This window comes from Schistocerca cancellata, chromosome 5, assembly GCF_023864275.1.
Source record: "Schistocerca cancellata isolate TAMUIC-IGC-003103 chromosome 5, iqSchCanc2.1, whole genome shotgun sequence".
Classification (NCBI taxonomy): Eukaryota; Metazoa; Arthropoda; class Insecta; order Orthoptera; family Acrididae; genus Schistocerca; species Schistocerca cancellata.
This window is the reverse complement of record NC_064630.1, coordinates 721,328,727-721,340,052: the sequence shown is the minus strand read 5'-3', so window position 1 is coordinate 721,340,052 and position 11,326 is coordinate 721,328,727. Positions and strand designations below refer to the sequence as shown.

The window sequence follows — 11,326 nt, the reverse complement described above, 5'->3', positions numbered from 1 at the left end:
TTGGAAATATTCTTTAAATTGAAATGAATGCTTTTCTTAAAAAAATTACTTGATATTATAAAAATTATTATTGGGGCTTTTTTTAAAAGAAATTAATGACAGTTAATATACATTACTAGATATGCGCAAGACTGCTTCTTTACCTTCTACAATAGTACTCATCCTCCAGAGTCCCGACCAGAGCAGACTGCCGACACGCGCAGGCACGCGCCGACTCCTGTCGACTACCGCTGACTCACGCAGACTACTCAAGACTACTGAAGACTACTGCAGACAACTGAAGACTAAAGCCGACAGACGCCGACTCGCGACAAGCAACAACTAACTACATACTACTCTCTGGTCAGAGACTCTGCCATGCCTCGCCCATCGCCGGCAATGCATACGTCTTACAACTGTAAGACGTACCCCGGAGCAGATATAGACTCAGATTATAATTTAGTAATGGTGAAGAGTAGGCAGAGACTATTCAAGAAGAATCAATGTACAAAGAAGTGCGTTATGGAAGTGCTAAGGAAAGAAGAGATACGCTTGAAGTTCTCTGTGGCTATAAAAGCACTCCGTCTTCAGGCCACAAATGGCCCATCTGGACCATCCGACCGCCGTGTCATCTTCACAGAGGATGCGGATAGGAGGTGCGTGTGGTCAGCACACTGCTCTCCCGGTCGTTGCGATAGTTTTATATGACCGGAGCCGCTACTATTCGGTCGAGCAGTTCCTCAATTGGCATCATGAGGCTGAGTGCACCCCGAAAAACGGCAACAGCGCATGCCCTCCCGGATGGTCACCCATCCAAGTGCCGGACACACTCGACAGCGCTTAACTTCGGTGATCTGGCAGGAACCGGTGTACCCACTGCGGCAAGGCCGTTGCCTCTGTGGCTATAGATCTTGCGATAATGAATAGCTCAATAGGCAGTTCAGTTGAAGAGGAATGGACATCTCTGAATAGGACAATCACAGAAAAAAAATGGTTCAAATGGCTCTGAGCACTATGGGACTCAACTGCTGAGGTCATCAGTCTCCTAGTACTTAGAACTACTTAAACCTAACTAACCTAAGGACATCACACACATGCATGCCCGAGGCAGGATTCGAACCTGCGACCGTAGCGGTCGCACGGTTCCAGACTGAAGCGCCTAGTACCGCTCGGCCACTCCGGCCGGCGAAACAGGAGTACAGATGGAAGAGGTAGGGGATCAGATATTACACTGAAGCGCCAAAGAAACTGGTATAGGCATGCGTATTCAAATACAGGGATATGTAAACAGACAGAATACGGCGCTGCGGTCGGTAACGCCTATATAAGACAAGTGTCTGGCACAGTTGTGAGATCGGTTACTGCTACTACAATGACAGATTATCAAGATTTAAGTAAGTTTAAAGTGGTGTTATAGCCGGCGAACGAGCGATGGGACACAGAATCTCCGAGGTAGCAGTGAAGTAAGGATTTTCCAGTACGACTATTTCACGAGTGTACCGTGAATATCAGGAATCCGGTAAAACATCAGATCCCCGACATCGCTGCAACCGGCAAAAGATCTTGTAAGAACAGTATCAACGAGGACTGAAGAGAATCGTCAACAGAAGTGCAACCCTTCCGCAAATTGTTATATATTTCAATGCTGGGCCATCAACAAGTGCCAGCGTGCGAATCATTCAACAAAATATCATCGACATGGGCTTTCGGAGCCGAAGGCCCACTCGTGTACCCTAGATGACTGCACGCTTTGCCTCGGCCCGTCAACACCGACATTGGACTGTTGATGAGTGCAAACAGATTGCTTGGTCGGACGAGTCTCCTTTCAAATTGTATCGAGCGGATGGAAGTGTACGGGTATGGAGACAACCTCATGAATCCATGGACTCTGCATGTCAGCAGGGGATTGTTTAGGCTGGTGGAGGCTCTGTAATGGTGTGGGGCGTGTGCAGTTGGAGTGATATGGGATCCCTGATACGTCTAGATACGACTCTGGTAGGTGGAACGTACGTAAGCATCCTGTCTGATCACATGTATCCATTCATGTTCATTCTGCATTCCGACGGACTTGGGCAATGCGACACCTCACACGTCCAGAATTGCTACAGAGTGGCTCCAGGAACACTTTTCTGAGTTTAAATGCTTCCGATGGCCACCAAACTCCCCAGACATGAACATTATTGAGCGTATCTGGGATGCCTTGCAACGTGCTGGTCAGAAGAGATTCCCCCCCCCCCCGCCCCCCATTCCTCTCGTACTCTTATGGATTTATGGACAGCCCTGCAGGATTCATGATGTCAGTTCCCTCCAGCACTACCTCAGACATTTGTCTAGTCCATGCTACGTCATGTTGCGGCACTGCTGAGTTCTCGCGGGAGCCCTACACAATGTTAGGCAGGTGCACCACTTTCTTTAGTTCTTCAGTGTAGAATTACAATTTAAAAGAGTTTTGAAAGACTTAAGATCGAATGAGGCAGAAAGGATACATAACGTTGCATCAGAATTTTTAAAATCTTTGGAGGAATTAGGAACAAAATGATTATTCACAGTTGTTGTGTAGAATGTATGAGACGGGCGAAATATCGTCAGAGTTTCGGAAACAGCATCGTCCAAACTAGTCTCAAGATAGCAAGAGCCGACAAGTGCGAGAATTGTCGCACAATCAGCTTGGCATCGAAGTTGTTGACAAGAATAACGTGGAGAAGAATGGAAAAGAAGGCAGAGATTTGAATACATCCAGCAGATAACTGAGCACGTAGGTTGCTAGTGCTACTTTTAGGTGTACTAAATGTTCGGAAAAGAGTAGAATTCGTGATGGGCCGCATTAAACCAGTCAGAAAACTGATGACTCAAAAAGAATGGCTAGACTTTTAGTGACTTTATTGTTTTAATACAATATGACGTCATTTTTTAAAATATTGATGACAGTAATTCCTAACAACGTACATCTAGCAGCATTTTGTTGCGAGTGTGCATACTCGTACTCCGATTTTTCTGTGGTTATTTACTTGTCTTACAGTGATACCATACACTATTAAAATGGTACTTGGAAACGTAATTTTTATGCAGTTGGCGAGGGCAATAGTTCTTTTCAGTGTGAATTTTTAGTTGTTAGAAATAATTTAACTATGTACACTCTCATAGTGACGTCATACACTGATGATGCAGGCGGAATGTAGATTGTTCCTTTGCCAGAGGATATTTGCTATTAACTAATCCGTTGTAGAAACTGTGAAGCCCGTTGGTTAGAACATCGAGCTGTGTTACTTGCTTGACGCGGTATATTGACGTTTTTTTTTTCTTTATCGCACTATGGTAAGTGGCCAGTCTCATTTCTTTTCAGACGTGTGTCTTTAGAGAAAATCAGTTCACCTTGTTAATAGCACGTGACTGCTACGGTCGCAGGTTCGAATCCTGCCTCGGGCATGGATGTGTGTGATGTCCTTAGGTTAGTTAGGTTGAAGTAGTTCTAAGTTCTAGGGATTGATGACCTCAGATGTTAAGTCCCATAGTGCTCAGAGCTATTTGAACCATTTTGTAAATAGCAGTGAGACGTGTGTTGCTAATGCTATTGTTTTTTAACAAACTGTGAGAGTTTGGTCGATATAAGCGTTATCAATAAACTACATACCCGTCCTGTAGTATTCTTCGAACTCCCGACTAGGCGAAATCTTCTTAAATCTTGATTCGACGCCGTCTACTAAGTTACAATCATGCAGACTGTATCTCAGACAAGGGAACAACACGTGTCTTTATATTTGACATCTAGTTCACGTAATGACACTCAACCAATTAAACAAAATATCACTGCAAAAAGATTCAGTATATTTTGACATTATTGTGTATGTTATATTAGAGCCGTTAATATTCCTTGGAGCCACGCACGGTACAGCTATCTCTTCGCCGCACTTGCAATGACATCAAACACAGCGTTACAGCTTTTGTCTTCTTACGAAGCCCGTTAGAACTACCTCAAACAAATAGATAGAACAACCACTACAGAATATGCTGTGCAACAAACCTTCATGCATAATAAAGATAATTCTAATTCTATAAATGACTATTCTAGTCGACTTTACCAAAACATACAACAAAGTACACTTGTTGATCGATATGTAAAGCTATTATGGGGTTTTCCTATTAACTAAATTGTTTCCTTTTTTGACATCCTTACCACAAAATGTCTGGAAATCTCGTATCCTCTGAAGACTATGATAGCACAGCACACATTAACATTAATACAGGAACTTGTTACCCGTAGCAACAGATTATTTGTTGCACTTTGATGCTTGCTTATACCCTCGTTTTTATCACGCTGTGACTTGACCACGAGCCGGAGGTGGTGTTTATGTACAGTGACCGCGCTCCACAGGTCTGCAGGATAGCACCACTGCTCTTCGTGGTGCCAGACAAATATTGTAGGCCTGTGTGCACAATGAGAACTGCAGCTGGCCTTATCTATATCTCTGGTAGACACTGTGCGAAGTGCATTGTAGCACTCCAATTCATGTTTGAGGAATACTGCTAGGTGTTCTCCCCAGGCTAACCAAGGAGGTGTCCAGAGATTACAGGAGGCAGTGTAAAACATGGATGATGATGATGATGATGTTTGGGTCGTGGGGCGCTCAACTGTACGATTATCAGCGACCGTACAAATTTCCAACCTTTGCTTACTCCAATCTCGCCACTTGCATGAATAATGATGAAATGATGAGGACAACACAAACACCCAGTCATCTCGAGGCAGGTGAAAATCCCTGAGCCCGCCGGGAATCGAACCCGAGACCCCGTGCTCAGGAAGCGAGAACGCGACCGCGAGAGCACAAGCTGCGGACTGCAAAACATGGAGAGAGCACAGAAGGGCAGAGGGCATATTTCCTCATAACAACGGTTTATTTAGTGCGCTAGTCAAGTTCTTAGACCATGTATTTGTGGAAAGCTTGACTTAAATTATACAAATTACAGAAAATGCCCAATACTTTGATGTTAATTTAGTTAATTAAGATACCAAAGTGGAAGGAAGCCATTATGGAGTATTAATTATGGCTATAGTGGCTAGCATTGTTTAATAGGGTAGCACCCAGCCACACGCACACAATTCACCTAGAGGAGTGGATAGATTAACATTTTCCGACATGTTTGCAGGATCTCAAACGCAAAAGCGTCTCATAACTCACAAGAGACACAATTTAGAAGCAATGGCATACTTCATACTGGATATGGTGTACTCCACCTTCAAAGGATCAATTTTTTCAAAATTTCCCACCACCATTTTGCAGAACAAGTCATGACGTCATTACGTTTTAGTAACTCAGATGCGCCATAGTCACACACTGCATTGTCAAATTGTCAATTTTTTACCGACGTTTTGCAGAATATGCTGTAACATCATCAAATTAAAGTATTTTAGTCAATAGGACAACGCACTCATTTTAAAACATACACTGTAATATCCCGCACACACACACACACACACACACACACACACGCACACACACTCACTCACACACAGCACTAATGTAGGGGTGATGTAGATTTGGTAAAATATATAGTAATTCGCCCACACACCGCATTGTCAAAGTATCTCACTCCGTAAATTACGTTAATGTCAACTGCCATTTTGCAGAAAATGCCATATCACTAATTTACACACACACACGCACACACAAACACACACACACATACAACTGTAATCTGAAATTGTCTTACCTCGCAAATTACGGTAATATTCCCCTCCATTTTTAAGTAGGAGAACTCAGGTGCTGCAGCTCCTCTCATAACAGCGTACAGACGCATGTAATTGGAACAATAGTAAAATTAATTAATTGTTATTATTTATAACAACCAGGCTCTGGTCCTCTCTCTGCAGAGCAGGTAATTCAAATGGAAGGCAACAATGAATAACTGATAAATAATTCATATTGTTCAGATACTGTTGACCGCGGGCTACCTTGTGGTTGGCTGCCATATGTGGGTTTGCCTGCCCATCGATTGGCTTAGAGCATACTGACGTCGACGTAACGCGACATTCAAGTGATGCGACGTTGACGTGATGTCGAAAGCAGTTGAACGAAACTCGCGTACTTGGAATAATAATAAAATTAATTTGTTATTATTACTATTTATAACCCTGATACCAAACAAACCATGTTGTTGTTGTTGTTGTGGTCTTCAGTCCTGAGACTGGTTTGATGCAGCTCTCCATGCTACTCTATCCTGTGCAAGCTTCTTCATCTCCCAGTACCTACTGCAGCCTACATCCTTCTGAATCTGCTCAGTGTATTCATCTCTTGGTCTCCCTCTATGATTTTTACCCTCCACGCTGCCCTCCAATACTAAATTGGTGCTCCCTTGATGCCTCAGAACATGTCCAACCAACCGATCCCTTCTTCTAGTCAAGTTGTGCCACAAACTCCTCTTCTCCCCAATTCTATTCAATACCTCCTCATTAGTTATGTGATCTACCCATCTAATCTTCAGCATTCTTCTGTAGCACCACATTTCGAAAGCTTCTATTGTCTTCTTGCCTAAACTATTTATCGTCCACGTTTCACTTCCATACATGGCTACACTCCATACAAATACTTTCAGAAACGACTTCCTGACATTTAAATCTATACTCGATGTTAACAAATTTTTCTTCTTCAGAAACGCTTTCCTTGCCATTGCCATTCTACATTTTATATCCTCTCTACTTCGACCATCATCAGTTATTTTGCTCCCCAAATAGCAAAACTCCTTTACTACTTTAAGTGTCTCATTTCCTAATCTAATTCCCTCAGCATCACCCGACTTAATTCACCTACATTCCATTATCCTCGTTTTGCTTTTGTTGATGTTCATCTTATACCCTCCTGTCAAGACACTGTCCATTCCGTTCAGCTGCTCTTCCAAGTCCTTTGCTGTCTCTGACAGAATTACAGTATCATCGGTGAACCTCAAAGTTTTTATTTCTTCTCCATGGATTTCAATACCTACTCCGAACTTTTCTTTTGTTTCTTTATTGCTTGCTCAATATACAGATTGAATAACATTGGGGATAGGCTACATCCCTGTCTCACTCCCTCCCCAACCACTGCTTCCCTTTCATACCAATCAACATTGTCAAAAGCTTTCTCTAAGTCTACAAATGCTAGAAACTTAGGTTTGCCTTTCCTTAATCTTTCTTCTAAGATAAGTCGTAGGGTCAGTATTGCCTCACGTGTCCCAACATTTCTACGGAATCCAAACTGATCTTCCCCGAGGTCGGCTTCTATCAGTTTTTCCATTCGTCTGTAAAGAATTCGCGTTAGTATTTTGCAGCTGGGACTTATTAAACTGATAGTTCGGTAATTTTCACATCTGCCAACACCTGATTTTTTTGGGATTGGAATTATTATATTCTTCTTGGAGTCTGAGGGTATTTGTCTCATACATCTTGCTGACCAGATGGTAGAGTTTTGAAAGGACTGGCTCTCCCAAGGCTGTCAGTAGTTCTAACGGAACATAGTCTACTCCGGGGGCCTTGTTTCGACTCAGGTCTTTCAGTGCTCTGTCAAACTCTTCACGCAGTATCGTATCTCCCATTTCATCTTCATCTAAATCCTCTTCCATTTGTCCTCAAGTAGATCGCCCTTGTATAGACCCTCTATATACTCCTTCCACCTTTCTGCTTTCCCTTCTTTGCTTAGAACTGGGTTTCCATCAAATCTCTTGGTATTCATGCAAGTGGTTCTCCTTCCTCCAAAGATCTCTTTAATTTTCCTGTAGGCAGTATGTATCTTACCCCTAGTGAGATAAGCCTCTACATCCTTCCATTTGTCCTCTAGCCATCCCTGCTTAGCCATTTTGCACTTCAAACAAACCATATCCTCTCACTACGGCGCGCAGAACAAGAACGACATCGCCCGCACATTTACTACAGCTATAAAAGGATGATAATGGGGAGGGGAGCTTGAATTGCATTGGTCCTGGTGGGCAGGGAGGTGGTGGAGAGGGGTTCGGAGGGTCCGCGGGAGGACAGGCGTGGAGGGTGACATTGAACACACCTCATCCAATTGCTTCAGGTGCGACGGAAGCCGGAAGTTCTTAATCAAATGGGTCTGAGCACTATGGGACTTAACACCTGAGGTCATCAGTCCCCTAAGGACATCATACACATCCATGCCCGAGGCAGGATTCGAACCTGCGACTGTAGCTGTCGCGCGGTTCCAGACTGAAGCGCCTAGAACCGCTCGGCCACACCGGCCAGCGATAATAATCAGATTAGCTGTTCCTAATGCAACGAGGAAGGGCTGATGAAGTGATTCGGAGTTTGAAGTTAATGCGAGAGGCTGACGCCACATTTTCAGCAATGAACGGTCATTACCAGAGAACGGATTTAAAACGTTGCTCTGTTCGAAATTCCACCAGACGCGTGTGCTGGAATAAAAATTAAGTCAGGTGGAGTAAACAACATCCAGTGAAATATGGCATAGCACGGAACTGAAGCCCACTTCGGGACTGATATTCTCCTGCGCCTGCAATTAAGCTTATTTCGCCGAGCGCACCCTGACATTTGTTACGTAATGAAGCAGTGCTCCAGTGTGTTTTGCGTAACGTACGCCGCTTTGTAAACCGGCCTAATTAAACCACTGTCATGGGTGTCCGGTACTCCACAAAACATGTGAATAATTCAGAGTTTATATAACTTCTGCAAGCGGTGAGGAATTATATACCACGATATGACACAGTGTATTACAATATTTTAAAATCAGATTAAATTATTTAAAGGAATTGAAAAGGCGTCGAAATAAAATCATTTCAAGAATTATAATACACGTGTCTTGTTACAGGCTTCCGCAAAGGGGAAGAATCTGAAGTTCACCGGAAAAAAAATTTGTCACTCCAGTCCTAACGTACAGACGAATCGTTTTGCCTTTACAGATGGCGAAGTTTCAATGTTGCATTTTTGTGTTGGACCCTTACGAGGGAGAAAATTCTTTTGTCGGCACCTCGCTTTCTGAAATTTGTTCTGTGGTAAACACTCCTGGAATTCATGGTGAATAAAGGTCACAAAATTCAATTTATTAAATTCAGTTTGCGATACTTCAAAAAGTTAAACTTGTATCTACGACAGAAAAATTCATGTGGCATAGAACATGCTACAATTTACCAACTATCTCTAAAAACTATTATTGCCAGGTAATGAACTCTACTCCTAGTAAAACTGAAACGCATTCGTCAGTTAAAAGACTGGAAATAAAAGACAAACCATACATTATAAGTACATTTACTCTAATCTCACTTGTATTGAAAATTCGCCCTCTTCTTTTTTAATGATACAAATTTTCATCACGAGATTTCTTTCAGTGGAAACAATGGCCAAGGCTGTCAAAGAGTTGCGTAAGAATGATTTTATATTTTCAAGTTGAAAAAGTTGCTTCCATCGACGTCGAGGGAATTGTGACAGTTAAGCATCAACAGTTTAGAGCGCTCATTGAACGTCTTCCCCAGGTTGTTAGTTATTATAAACTCCGCAAGAGTAACAGCCCCAGCCAATTATATAAATTCTCGTGCTAGGTAGATTAGAAGATAGCTAGTGACGTATACACTGAACCCACTTCGTTTGAGATACCTTAAGAAAACTTAAGGTACAGGGGAAAGTTTTCTGGAAGAAACAATGCTGAAGCTACAAGATCTAGAACGACCTTTAGCTTCAGAAATTATCGTATCGCACACTTACTTTGCTTCTCTTTTCCACTCAGTCTTGACCAACTTCCTGTTCTGCATTCAGCAACCAGTAGATTCATTACTACTGATGATGCCAATTTCCTCTTGAATCTTGATAATATTTATTTCAAATGGTGGAATAGCCTTAACGGCAGAACACGCATTAGTGTCTCCTTGCAGTATCTTAGCGAAGAGAGCTTCGATTGATGGTATAATTTTACCGAAGAATTCCAATAATAATTAATGCTGCAACAGGAAATAACATTTTTTAGACAAAGAACCTGGGAAATTGTACACTGATGCACCAAAGAAACTGGTACAGGCATGCTTATTGAAACACAGAGATATGTAAACAGGTAGAATACGGCGCTGCGGTCAGCAAAGCCTATATAAGACAACACATGTTTGGCGCACTTGTTAGATCGGTTACAGCCGCTACAATGGCACGTTGTCAAGTTTAAGTGAGGTTAAACGTGGTGTTATAGTCGGAGCACGAGCGTTGACACTGCATCTCTGAGGTAGCGATGAAGTGGGGATTTTCCCGTACGGCCATTTCACGAGTGTACCGTGAATATCAGGAATGCGCTAAAACATCGAATCTCCGACATCACTGCTGCCGGAAAAAGATTCTGTAAGAACGGGACCAACGACGACTGAAGAGAATCGTTCAACGTGGCAGAAGTGCAACCCTACCACAAACTGCTGCATATTTCGATGGTGGGCCATCAACAAGTGTCAGCGTGCGAACCATTCAACGAAACATCATCGATATGAACTTGCGGAGCCGAAGGCCCACTCGTGTACCCTTGATGACTGCACGACACAAAGCTTTACGCCTCGCCTGGGCCCGTCAACACAAATATTGGGCTGGTGATCCTGGAAACATGTTGCCTGGACGGACGAGTTTCGTTTCAAATTGAATCGAGCGGATGGATGTGTACAGGTATGAAGACATCATCATGAATCCGTGGATCCTGCATGTCAGCAGGGGACTGTTGAAGCTGGTGGTGGCTCTGTAAAGGTGTGGGGTGTGTGCATTTGCAGTGATATGGATCAAATGGTTCAAATGGCTCTGAGCACTATGGGACTCAACTTCTGAGGTCATCAGTCCCCTAGAACTTAGAACTACTTAAACCTAACTAACCTAAAGACATCACACACATCCATGCCTGAGGCAGGATTCGAACCTGCGACCGCAGTGGTCTCGCGTTTCCAGACTGTAGCGCCTAGAACCGCTCGGCCACCCGGCCGGCCAGCGCGTAGCGTTGGGCAGTTGAAGGCGAGCCGCCAGCATTGGTGGATGTGGGGGGAGATATGCCAGAGTTTTGAGAGTTTACTATGAGCGGACGATCTGGACGTGTGTCCGTCTGAAAAAGGAAATTTGTAAGACTGGATGTCATGAACTGATATAGATATGACTTCTGAACTCTATTAAGGTAAATACATTGTTTTTTCTCTATCAAAATCTTTCATTTGCTCACTATGTCTATCAGCAGTTAGTGCCCTCAGTAGTTAGAAACTTTTATTTAGCTGGCAGTATTGGCGCTCGCTGTATTGCAGTAGTTCGAGACACGAAGACTTTTGTGAGGTAAGTGATTCATGAAAGGTATAAGTTATTGTTAGTCAGGGCCATTCTTTTGTAGGGATTACTGAAAGT

The 11,326-nt window shown here is 43.1% G+C and overlaps 1 pseudogene; it reads right to left on the bottom strand.

Moving 5' to 3' along the window:
* Positions 1-756: 756 nt before the first annotated feature.
* On the bottom strand, positions 757-874 carry LOC126189213 (5S ribosomal RNA; annotated as a pseudogene).
* Positions 875-11,326: the final 10,452 nt, after the last annotated feature.